The 13,312-nt window shown below is 44.1% G+C and overlaps 1 long non-coding RNA gene across 1 annotated transcript; it reads right to left on the reverse strand.

Annotated features, from left to right (window-relative positions):
* Nucleotides 1-2,105: 2,105 nt before the first annotated feature.
* Nucleotides 2,106-10,053, reverse strand: LOC120468317 (uncharacterized). The gene is made up of 2 exons (XR_016147330.1): nt 4,319-10,053; nt 2,106-4,214 (listed from the first exon to the last, which is right to left on the reverse strand). It is a non-coding gene; the product is annotated as an uncharacterized LOC120468317 (long non-coding RNA).
* Between the last annotated feature and the right edge of the window lie 3,259 nt (nt 10,054-13,312).

Consider the following 13,312-nt stretch of genomic DNA (forward strand, 5'->3'; position numbering starts at 1 on the left):
TACGGGTTTCGAACGCGCGCAGAACACCGTGGCAAACATGCTTTCTCACTACTACCTATTTATTGCAGTCTCGGCGTCACTGTTACGTCCCTGTGGTCGTATGTTTTTCTTTTGGTTTCTATTTCTCTTCTCTCTCTTCTACCACTATCCTATTCTTAGGTTTGCGTCATCTCTTGTCCGCTGTTGGTTGAGAGCGATGTCAATCTTCATTTACATCATGACGTCATCTCCCTCCCGTGGCCTATCAAGTTCAACCTTCGAGTTTAAAGGGAAGCGGGAGAAGAACGCAAGACAGCTTTTGTTTCTTTCTGTGTGTTGATTGCCGCTTGTATGTACGTTATTTTTTTGTTACAGACATTACTCTGTTTTGTTTTGTTCTGCCTTGATGGCGTGTTTTGAGGTTACCAAGTGTAACGTGTTCTGCCTTGATGGCGTGTTTTGAGGTTACCAAGTGTAACGTGTTCTGCCTTGATGGCGTGTTTTGAGGTTACCAAGAGTAATTTGGACAGGTAAAAATGTCACGTGACGTACATAAAACAACACCTAGTAAACTCGATGTATACTACACCAGGTAAGAGAGTGAATGCCACTTTTGTATGTTTTGTTATTAGTTAGTGTAGGTAGAGAGGGCGCTTTGCGCTGAAGATCTTTGTCTTTTATTTTCTTTTTGTTATTAGTGAGCTAAGGGGTTGGGGTTTAGTTAATTGGTGTTTGTTTTGTTCCTTTCTTTTATTTGGCTTCACTTTATGTCCTTATACTCTATTATTATTAGTATATTTATTTTTCTTTGCATTAAAAAAAATATCATTTGTCAAATAAATCATACTTTATATTTTCACAACTCTGAGTATGGGTCGTCTCTTGCCATTATAACGTGCACCATCTCCTGATCACAACCTCAATGTTGCCCCTTTCAAACAAACTTGTTTGAGGGTACGTAACATTTAATGGGGGCTCGTCCAGGATCTTTTATCTCAAGTTAATTCAGTTGTGATCAGTTGTATGTGTGTATGATAGTGGTAAGTGACGTTACGTTTATTTTTGCGGCTTATTCATGCAGAGCAGTATTTTTGTACTCGTTTGCTGGTTGTGCATCATGGAAGTGTTTAGCTTAAAAAAATTCATTGCCAACCCGTCTTTCGAACAGATTAGTTCATGCAAGAAACAAGATTTAGTTCTGATAGCTGACCACTATCAGATTGAGGTGAGTAGACAAACCCTTAAGAGCGAGATACAAAGTAAATTGATACATCGTTTAAAAGAGATTAATGTTCTTCCTGTGTCAAGTCCTGTGGGTGATGAGGCTGGCGGAGGTGCAGAGGTGAGTGTTGGTGGGAGTGGCGTTGCCGTGACAAATCGCAGTTTTGTGGATGATGAGGATAAATGGAGCGGTAGAGCTGATGCTGAGGCGGAGGTGGGGGCCGATGCTAAGGCCGGCTTGCCACCGTTTGATCCATTCTCTCCCAGTTCTGTTGATTCCAGAGATGGAGCGCGACTGAGAGTCCGCTTGGCCCGTTTGCAATACGAGGCACAGGAGAAAGCCCAGGCACGTCAAGCTGAGATAAATCTGCGTTTGGAGGTACGCAGGCTTGAGATTGAGGCAGAGACTCAGGTGAAGCTGAGACAGCTTGATCTGGACGCAATGAAAGTCGCTGCCGGTTCAGCTGTGCAGTCGACTCCAGGTCCAACCTCTGATGTTCCTCCGCGGTCTGATTCGTCCCAGGTAACGTTTGACATTAGTAAGTACATTTCTTTAGTACCTCAGTTTAGAGAATCAGAGGTTGATTCGTATTTCAGTACATTTGAGCGCATAGCTACTTCTCTTCGATGGCCTAAAGACATCTGGTCTCTATTGTTACAATGTAAATTGATTGGAAAAGCTCAAGAAGTCTGTTCTACCTTATCTCTAGAAGAAAGTTTAAAATATGAGTCTATGAAGTCCGCGATACTTCGTGCTTACGAGTTAGTCCCAGAGGCTTACAGGCAGAAGTTTCGTGGGCATAAAAAGAATTCGGCTCAAACATTTGTGGAATTTGCTAGAGAAAAAGGAATCTTGTTTGACAAGTGGTGCACAGCTTGCAAAGTGAGTGATTTTAATGAGTTAAGAGAACTTGTACTGCTCGAAGAGTTCAAAGGGTGTTTACCTGATCGTGTAGTGGTCTACCTAAATGAACAGAAAGTAATTTCGTTGTCTCAAGCAGCTGTGTTAGCGGACGAGTTTGTTTTAACCCACAAAAACGTTTTTGCACTTGCACGTCCAGAGCGATCACAATCTGTTCCTTTGCAAAACCCACCAGTCCGTCCCAAACACAGTCCAACTCGTACGAGAGAGGATCGTGAATGTTTTTACTGTCACAAACAAGGACATGTGATCGCAGATTGTCTGTCTTTAAAACGCAAGCAGCAGCCTAAGAGCGTAGGGTTTGTGAAGGCTTGTAAGCCGACTGTCAGTGTACCTAGTGTGGAGAAAATCGATGACAGTTATCAACCTTTTATCTTGAAAGGGTTAATTTCTCTAAAGGGAAATTGTGACGAACAGAAAGAAATAAGAATGCTCAGAGACACCGGTGCAATGCAGTCTTTTATTGTGGCAGATAAATTACCATTCTCTGAGGACACTTTCTGTAATTCAAGTGTGATAGTTCAAGGCATTGACATGAGTTGTATTACTGTGCCATTACATCGTATCCACCTGCAGAGTGACTTATGTACGGGATTTGTAAGAGTGGCAGTACGTCCTTCTCTTCCTGTCCAGGGCGTTGATTTTATCCTTGGAAATGATCTAGCGGGGGGGAAAATTTTGCCTGTGTTAGAAGTTGTTGAAAAGCCAGATGCGTTCAGTCAATTGGATGTGTCACATACTTACCCTGAAGTTTTTCCCGCATGCGCTGTCACCCGCGCTCAGTCGCGTAAAGTGGGTGATATGGTTGATTTGTCTGACTCTGTTTTTATCACTCTTTTTTCTGGTGACGAATTGGGTGCCGGTACGTCGCCAAAAATAGATAAATCACAGACAGAGGTTAACAGAGGAAATGTGTCTGACGCCGATGCGTTAAAATTACCCGTGTCACGAGAGAAAATTATTACTGCACAAAAAGAAGATGAGTCTCTCAATGCTGTTTTTAATTCTGCCGTCTCTCTTGATTCAGTTAAAGATCAAAAAGTTGCTTACTTTCGGGAGAATGAGTTATTGATGAGGAAGTGGTGTTCTAACACAAATGATTCAGAGTGGAATGTTGTGTACCAGGTGGTCGTTCCTTTTCCTTATCGTAAACATGTGTTATGTTTAGCGCATGATCATCAGCTTGCAGGTCACTTAGGAATTACAAAGACGTATGATAGGATTCTGAGACATTTTTTCTGGCCAGGCTTAAAGAAAGATGTGGCTCAGTACTGCCGTACTTGTCATACGTGTCAAACTGTTGGGAAGCCGAACCAGGTGATTCGCCCCGCTCCTCTGTCTCCCATACCAGCTATTGGAGAGCCGTTCGAGCATGTGCTCATAGACTGTGTTGGGCCATTGCCTAAAACTAAGTCGGGTAACCAGTTTCTGTTAACCATAATGTGCATGGCCACTAGATTTCCGGAAGCAATTCCATTAAGGAAAATTACCGCGCCTGTTATCATCAAAGCATTGGTGACATTTTTTTCTACTTTCGGTCTTCCGAAAATAGTACAAAGTGATCAGGGCACGAATTTTTTATCAAAACTTTTTAGACAAGTACTGGAGTCGTTGTCAATATCTCACCGAGTCTCAAGTGCGTACCACCCACAAAGCCAGGGCGCACTTGAACGGTTTCACCAGACACTTAAGTCGATGCTGAAGAAGTATTGCCTGGAAACTGCTAGAGACTGGGACGAGGGAGTTTCCTTAGTATTATTCGCTGTAAGAGAGACTGTACAGGAATCTCTTGGTTTTAGTCCAGCCGATCTCGTATTCGGACATCAGCTGAGAGGACCTTTGAAAGTTTTTAAAGATCACATTTTGAACAGTGTTCCGGGTCCTCGCACTAATGTACTGGATTATGTCAGTAATTTTCGAGATCGTTTGCATACTGATTGGTCACTGGCTAAAGAATCTCTAGAAAATGCTCAAAAAGGCATGAAGCGCAAATATGATCAGAAAGCAGTTGCGCGTTCATTTTCGCCTGGTGATAAAGTGTTGGTTCTTTTACCTGTTCCTGGATCATCTTTGTCTGCCCGTTTCTTTGGTCCTTATGTGGTGAAACAGAAAATGAGTGAAACTGATTATATGCTGTACACACCTGACAGAAAACGTCAAACCCGAGTTTGTCACATAAACATGATAAAAGCTTACCATGACAGGGAGATGCCTGAGGTGAAAGCTTCAGATGAAACTGCAGGGCCCGCGGTCTCTTCTGTCGCAATAGCCGTGGAACTGAAACCATTTTCTGGTATCTCAGGGGCTGACGAGGATGGTGTCGTGCTTCGCAACGCTCCTCAGCAGTGCGCAAGGTTAGCTAACTCAGAAATTTTAGAAGATCTTCACTCGTATCTCAATCATTTAACTGCTGACCAGGAAACTGACATTGTTCAAATAATATTCGATTTTAATTGTCTGTTTAGTGATGTTCCTAAACAAACAAATGTCTTACAGCATGATATTGTTGTAAACGGTGCTCGTCCTATTAAGCAAAATGCTTATCGCATAAATGCAGTCAAGAAATCTATTATGCGTCAAGAAGTGAATTATCTGCTTGAAAATGACTTAGCCAGACCTAGTTGCAGTCCCTGGAGCTCTCCTTGTCTCCTTGTGCCTAAACCTGACGGTACGTTTAGGTTTTGCACTGATTTTCGAAAAGTGAACGCCGTAACGGTGCCAGACAGTTATCCGTTACCCCGCATGGAGGACTGTGTTGATAATCTGGGGTCTGCTCATTTTGTTACTAAGCTGGATATGTTGAAGGGGTACTGGCAGGTACCACTTACTTCACAAGCGTCAGACATTTCAGCATTTGTAACACCAGATAAGTTCCTTCAATATACAGCGATGGCTTTCGGACTCAGAAACGCTCCAGCCACTTTTCAGCGTCTTGTAAATATCGTCTTGGCTGATGTACCGAATTGCAATGCATATCTTGATGATTTAGTGTTATATTCTGTGACTTGGGAGGAACATGTGAGTTCGTTGAGAACGGTGTTCGAACGTCTACGTGCAGCTAATTTAACTCTCAACTTGGCAAAGTGTGAGTTTGGTCGAGCGACTGTCACTTATTTGGGTAAAGAGGTTGGACAAGGCTACGTACGACCAGTGGAAGTGAAGGTTACTGCTATTGCAGAGTTTCCAGTCCCTGCGACTCGACGAGAGTTGCGAAGATTTCTAGGTATGGCTGGTTATTACCGCAGTTTCTGTAAAAATTTCTCAACCGTTGTTACCCCTCTCACTTCATTACTTTGTCCATCTAAAAAATTTGAATGGTCTGCGGAGTGTCAGAATGCTTTCGATTGCGTTAAAATGCTTTTATGTAATGCACCTGTTCTCGTTGCACCTGATTGCTCCCGTACTTTTAAACTCGAGGTAGATGCAAGTGCTGTTGGAGCCGGAGCTGTCCTTCTTCAGGAGGATATAAATGGTATAGACCATCCGGTGAGTTATTATTCTCGCAAGTTTAATAAACATCAGCTTAACTATTCTACCATTGAAAAGGAAGCACTTGCTCTCTTACTTGCTCTCCAGCACTTTGAAGTTTACCTTGGTTCCAGTAATCTTCCTGTCACCGTATTCACTGACCATAACCCTCTAGTGTTTTTATCCAGGATGTACAATCAAAACCAGCGTTTGATGCGCTGGGCTCTAGTACTCCAGAATTATAACGTATAGAGAAAAGGAAAAAAAGGGTGTTGATAACGTTATGGCTGACGCTCTTTCGAGAGTGTAAAATATTGTGTGTTTTTTTTTACAAACAGGTTTGTTCTTAAGGGTGGTAGTGTTACGTCCCTGTGGTCGTATGTTTTTTTTTTGGTTTCTATTTCTCTTCTCTCTCTTCTACCACTATCCTATTCTTAGGTTTGCGTCATCTCTTGTCCGCTGTTGGTTGAGAGCGATGTCAATCTTCATTTACATCATGACGTCATCTCCCTCCCGTGGCCTATCAAGTTCAACCTTCGAGTTTAAAGGGAAGCGGGAGAAGAACGCAAGACAGCTTTTGTTTCTTTCTGTGTGTTGATTGCCGCTTGTATGTACGTTATTTTTCTGTTACAGACATTACTCGGTTTTGTTTTGTTCTGCCTTGATGGCGTGTTTTGAGGTTACCACTTGTAACGTGTTCTGCCTTGATGGCGTGTTTTGAGGTTACTAATTGTAACGTGTTCTGCCTTTGATGGCGTGTTTTGAGGTTACCAAGAGTAATTTGGACAGGTAAGATGTCACGTGACGTACATAAAACAACACCTAGTAAACTCGATGTATACTACACCAGGTAAGAGAGTGAATGCCACTTTTGTATGTTTTGTTATTAGTTAGTGTAGGTAGAGAGGGCGCTTTGCGCTGAAGATCTTTGTCTTTTATTTTCTTTTTGTTATTAGTGAGCTAAGAGGTTGGGGTTTAGTTAGTTGGTGTTTGTTTTGTTCCTTTCTTTTATTTGGCTTCACTTTACGTCCTTATACTCTATTATTATTATTATATTTATTTATCTTTGCATTAAAAATATCATTTGTCAAATAAATCATACATTATATTTTCACAACTCTGAGTGTGGGTCGTCTCTTGCCATTATAACGTGCACCATCTCCTGATCACAACCTCAATGTTGCCCCTTTCAAACAAACTTGTTTGAGGGTACGTAACACACCCTCTCTTTTACTTTATGAATATAGCTATTATTATCAAAATACCTGGCAGACCTCGAAGAACACAGGTAAATCAAATATCATTGCAATCATGTTTATTGCCTTCAAAACATCTTTATATGCATGTTACAGCGATCTCTGTTAGCTTTGTTGCGGTCAGGCACTTCCTAAAATGTCACATGATTATCTTTGTGTGTAATGCTGCGTTCCAGGCAGGTTTTTGAACACGTAAATCACGACTTCAAACCACGACTTACGACTTTGTAGCATTCCAGGTCATTCACGCCAAACTACCTAGATGTAAACAAACCAGCATGGCGGACCTTACGGCTTACGGCGCTCACGCGCGTTTGTAATATTTTCTAACGCCAAAGGTGCTTACTTGAGGAAGAAAAATAGCGCATGAGGCAAGATAAGCTGTTATACTCTTTATTTTACTTTATTTGTATATTTAGGGCCCGAGCACTAACAGTGCGAGGACCCTATTGAAACTGTTAGGATTATTTTTAGGGCCCGAGCACTAACAGTGCGAGGACCCTATTGAAACTGTTAGGATTATTAGGGCCCGAGCACTAACAGTGCGAGGACCCTATTGAAACTGTTAGGATTATTAGGGCCCGAGCACTAACAGTGCGAGGACCCTATTGAAACTGTTAGGGTTATTTTTAGGGCCCGAGCACTAACAGTGCGAGGACCCTATTGAAACTGTTAGGAGTATTTTTTTTTATTTATTTATTTATTTTTTCTGCAAAGTAAGTGCCATTTTCGGGGCCGCAACATGCTCAAAAACTCACCAAATTTGGCACGCATGTCAGGACTGGTGAAAAATTTCGTATTTTGTGGGTTTCGCGGATGGGCGGGGCAAAATGGCACGCTAGCGCCACCTAGAAAATTGGAAAAAATTAGCCCCTCGTCCACGTTCAACCTACATGCACGAAATTTGGTGGGGACGTGTATCATATCAAGACGCACAAAAAAGCCTCAAGAACCCATACCCTAAACTCGACAGGAGGTCCGCCATTTTGAATTTGGCGGCCATTTTTGGACGATTTACAGACTCCGTACTTTAACGAACTCCTCCTAGGGATTTAGTTGGATCGACTTAAAATTTCTGCTGTGCCTTCTAAAGGCATTGACGATGTAAAGTTGTGCTATCTGCGCGTTTTCATCAATGGGCGTGTCCGTGGCGTCGAAGATTCGCCATGAAACTGGAAGTTGTAGTAACTTGGCTGTAAATGCCCAGATCTGCACGAAATTTTACACATTTGACAAGAGTCCCGCCCTGAACAAATCTACATGCTGACATTCACCCACAGTCATAGCGCCACCTGCTGGCAACAGGAAGTGACCTTTAACGAAGCAGCCCCCGCCACTTGTTTGACCGAAATGTACGAAATTTCTGTGGTACATCTACCATGATCAGACGCACAAAAAAGCCTCAAGAACCCAAACCTCGGAGAAGTTTACGGACCTCGTTAAACGCCGACCTGGCGCGGGCTACACTTGGTGGATAATCAGGAAAGATGAGTATGGTTGAGCCGTTATGTTGTAGTGGGCCAGATTCCCGTGCGAGGCGGAGGATTTCGACACAATCTTGATAATAGTGTAATTTTGCTATAATAGCTCTTGGTTTGCCATCCATCCGTTTCGCCTGTAAAGTGCGATGGGATCTGTCGATCAGCACGTCTTTATCCATTTTAAGAACTTTTTTAATCAGCCTTGAAACAGAAGAAGGGGTGCTGGAGCCATCTTCCTCAGCTACATTCAAAATGCGGATGTTTGACCTCCGCATACGGCCTTCCATGTCCAAGCATTTCTCCTGTAGATTTTGAACATTTCCCTCCAGCCTGCGCACGGAGTTTTGTAGCTCCGTGACATCATCCGAACATCCTGAGAGTCCTCTTTCCATGTCCGACACAGTTGTTTTGATCACTTCCAGTTCTGACCGAAAAGCTGATGTGTTGTTTGCTATCTCCTGCCTAACTGCTTGTAGCTCTGATCTGACTCCGTCAAACTCTTTAGCCATGATTGATCTTAACTCGGTTTGGAAAAGTGTGGTCATCTCTGATTTTATAGAGGACAGTAACTCTTCCTTCATCTCCATCGTCATATCAGTTTGTTTTCGAGTTTGTTGAGCTTGTTTACCTTGTTCAGCCATCTCGGGTGTCGTGTTAGTTACGTTGCTAACACTAGGTGTGTCGGCGCTCGTCTTGTTAGCAGAGGCCTTGCCCGTATATTTGTATTTGCGCAGGTTGCTCGCCATTTACATTTATCAGGAAGTAAATCGTCTTCGAAGATGCAGAACAGTCTTGGGTAGTCTTTTTGTATCACACAATTTGCCAAAGCACCATTTAAAAGGGTAAAAAAAATACAATTGTGCAGAGCTCTCTAAACTTGCAACCTACTCCATTGCCTGCTCGCTAGCGCCCCCACACACTCCGTACTTTAACGAACTCCTCCTAGGGATTTAGTCGGATCAACTTAAAATTTCTGCTGTACCTTCTAAAGGCATTGACGATGTAAAGTTGTGCTATCTGCGCGTTTTCGTCGATGGGCGTGCCTGTGGCGTCGATGATTCGCCATGAAACAGGAAGTTGTAGTAACTTGGCTGTAAATGCCCAGATCTGCACAAAATTTTACACATTTGACAAGAGTCCCGCCCTGAACAAATCTACATGCCAACATTCACCCACAGTCATAGCACCACCTGCTGGCAACAGGAAGTGATCTTTAAAAAAGCAGCATAGCAAATGCACAGCCCCACTGGCTGAGTTGCAGAATATGCAACGCGGCCGCCTCAACCCCCGACGCGCTACAGTTGCGAGGGCCCGCCCATCGCTGCTTGCAGCTTTAATTTTTTTTTTTTTCTGCAAAGTAGGCGCCATTTTCGGGGCCGCAACATGCTCAAAAACTCACCAAATTTGGCACTCATGCTTGCAGCTTTAATTAGGGCCCGAGCACTAACAGTGCGAGGAACGTATTGAAACTGTTAGGGTTATTAGGGCCCGAGCACTAACAGTGCGAGGACCCTATTGGAACTGTTAGGATTATTTTTTTTTTCTTTTTTCTTTTTTCTGCAAAGTAAGCACCATTTTCGGGGCCGCAACATGCTCAAAAACTCACCAAATTTGGCACGCATGTCAGGACTGGTGAAAAATTTCGTATTTTGTGGGTTTCGCGGATGGGCGTGGCAAAATGGCACGCTAGCGCCACCTAGAAAATTGGAAAAAATTAGCCCCTCGTCCACGTTCAACCTACATGCACGAAATTTGGTGGGGATGTGTATCATATCAAGACGCACAAAAAAGCCTCAAGAACCCATACCATAAACTCGACAGGAGGTCCGCCATTTTGAATTTGGCGACCGATTTCGGACGATTTACACACTCCGTACTTTAACGAACTCCTCCTAGGGATTTAGTCGGATCAACTTCAAATTTCTGCTGTGCCTTCTAAAGGCATTGACGATGTAAAGTTGTGCTATCTGCGCGTTTTCCTCAATGGGCGTGTCCGTGGCGGCGATGATTCGCCATGAAACAGGAAGTTGTAGTAACTTGGCTGTAAATGCCCAGATCTGCACGAAATTTTACACATTTGACAAGAGTCCCGCCCTGAACAAATCTACATGCCGACATTCACCCTCAGTCATAGCGCCACCTAGTGGCAACAGGAAGTGACCTTTAACGAAGCAGCCCCCGTCGCATGGTTGACCGACATGTACGAAATTTCTGTCGTACATCTACCATGTCCAGACGCACAGAAAAGTCTCTTGGAGCGATGCCATAAACTCAACAGGAAGTTGGCCATTTCTAATTTTACCGCCATTTTGGGACGATTTACACACTCCGTACTTTAACGAACTCCTCCTAGGGATTTAGTCGGATCAACTTCAAATTTCTGCGGTGCCTTCTAAAGGCATTGACGATGTAAAGTTGTGCTATCTGCGCGTTTTCGTCGACGGGCGTGTCCGTGGCGTCGATGATTCGCCATGAAACAGGAAGTTGTAGTAACTTGGCTGTAAATGCCCAGATCTGCACGAAATTTAACACATTTGACAAGAGTCCCGACCTGAACAAATCTACATGCCGATATTCACCCACAGTCATAGCGCCATCTGCTGGCAACAGGAAGTGACCTTTAATGAAGCAGCCCCCGCCGCTTGTTTGACCGACATGTACGAAATTTCTGTGGTGCATCTACCATGACTAGACGCACAAAAAAGCCTCAAGAACCCATACCCTAAACTCGACAGGAAGTCCGCCATTTTGAATTTGGCGACCGATTTGGGAAGATTTACACACTCCGTACTTTAACGAACTTCTCCTAGGGATATAGTCGGATCGACTTCAAATTTCTGCTGTGCCTTCTAAAGGCATTGACGATGTAAAGTTGTGCTATCTGCGCGTTTTCGTCGATGGGTGTGTCCGTGGCGTCGAAGATTCGCCATGAAACAGGAAGTTGTAGTAACTTGGCTGTAAATGCCCAGATCTGCACAAAATTTTACACATTTGACAAGAGTCCCGCCCTGAACAAATCTACATGCCGACATTCACCCACAGTCATAGCGCCACCTGCTGGCAATAGGAAGTGACCTTTAATGAAGCAGCGTAGCAAATTCACAGCCGCACCGGCTGAGCTGCAAAATATGCAACGCGGCCGCCTCACACCCCGACGCGCTACAGGTGCGAGGGCCCGCCCATCGCTGCTTGCAGCTTTAATTTTTTTTTTCTTTTTTTTTCTGCAAAGTAAGCGCCATTTTCGGGGCCTCAACATGCTCAAAAACTCACCAAATTTGGCACGCATGTCAGGACTGGTGAAAATTTCGTATTTTGTGGGTTTCGAGGATGGGCGTGGCAAAATGGCTCCCTAGCGCCACCTAGAAAATTGGAAAAAATTAGCCCCTCGTCCACGTTTAACCTACAAACACGAAATTTGGTGGGGACGTGTATCATATCAAGTCGCACAAAAAAGCCTCAAGAACCAATACCCTAAACTCAACAGGAAGTCGGCCATTTTGAATTTGGCGCCCATTTTGGGACGATTTACACACTCCGTACTTTAACGAACTCCTCCTAGGGATTTAGTCGGATTGACTTCAAAGTTCTGCTGTGACTTCTAAAGGCATTGACGATGTAAAGTTGTGCTCTCTGCGCGTTTTCATCGATGGGCGTGTCCGTGGCGTCGATGATTCGCCATTAAACAGGAAGTTGTAGTAACTTGGCTGTAAATGCCCAGATCTGCACGAAATTTGACACATTTGACAAGAGTCCCGCCCTGAACAAATCTACATGCCGACATTTACCCACAGTCATAGCGCCACTTGCTGGCAACAGCAAGTGACCTTTAACGAAGCAGGCCCCGCCGCTTGTTTGACCGACATGTACGAAATTTCTGTGGTACATCTACCATGACCAGACGTACAAAAAAGCCTCAAGAACCTATACCCTAAACTCGACAGGAAGTCCGCCATTTTGAATTTGGCGACCGATTTGGGACGATTTACACACTCCGTACTTTAACGAACTCCTCCTAGGGATTTAGTAGGATCAACTTCAAATTTCTGCTGTACCTTCTAAAGGCATTGACGATGTAAAGTTGTGCTATCTGCGTGTTTTCGTCGATGGGCGTGTCCGTGGCATCGATGATTCAACATGAAACAGGAAGTTGTAGTAACTTGGCTGTAAATGCCCAGATCTACACGAAATTTAACACATTTGACAAGAGTCCCGCCCTGAACAAATCTACATGCCGACATTCACCCACAGTCATAGCGCCACCTAGTGGCAACAGGAAGTGTCCTTTAACGAAGCAGCCCCTGCCGCATGTTTGACCGACATGTACGAAATTTCTGTGGTACATCTACCATGTCCAGACGCACAGAAAAGTCTCTTGGAGCGATGCCCTAAACTCAACAGGAAGTAGGCCATTTCTAATTTTACCGCCATTTTAGGATGATTTACTCATTACGTACTTTAACTAACTCCTCCTAAGGAATTGGTCAGATCGACTTCACATTTCTGCTGTGTCTTCTAAAGGCATTGACGATGTAAAGTTGTGCTATCTGCGCGTTTTCATCGATGGGTGTGTCCGTGGCGTCGGTGATTCGCCATGAAACAGGAAGTTGTAGTAACTTGGCTGTAAATGCCAAGATCTGAATGAAATTTGACGCATTTGACAAGAGTCCCGCCCTGAACAAATCTACATGCCCGCATTCACCCTAAGTCATAGCGCCACCTGCTGGCAACAGGAAGTGACCTTTAACGAAGCAGCGAACCAAATTCACAGCCGCACCGGCTGAGCCGCAGAATATGCAACGCGGCCGCCTCACACCCCAACGCGCTACAGGTGCGAGGGCCCGCCCATCGCTGCTTGCAGCTTTAAGTTTTTTCTTTTCTTTTGGGCGTGGCAAAACGGCATGCTAGCGCCACCTAGAAAATTGGAAAAAATTAGCCCCTCGTCCATGTTCAACCTACATGCACGAAATTTGGTGGGGACGTGTATC

The sequence above is a fragment of the Pimephales promelas genome, chromosome 2, assembly GCF_988280905.1.
Source record: "Pimephales promelas chromosome 2, fPimPro1.hap1.1, whole genome shotgun sequence".
Taxonomy (NCBI): domain Eukaryota; kingdom Metazoa; phylum Chordata; class Actinopteri; order Cypriniformes; family Leuciscidae; genus Pimephales; species Pimephales promelas.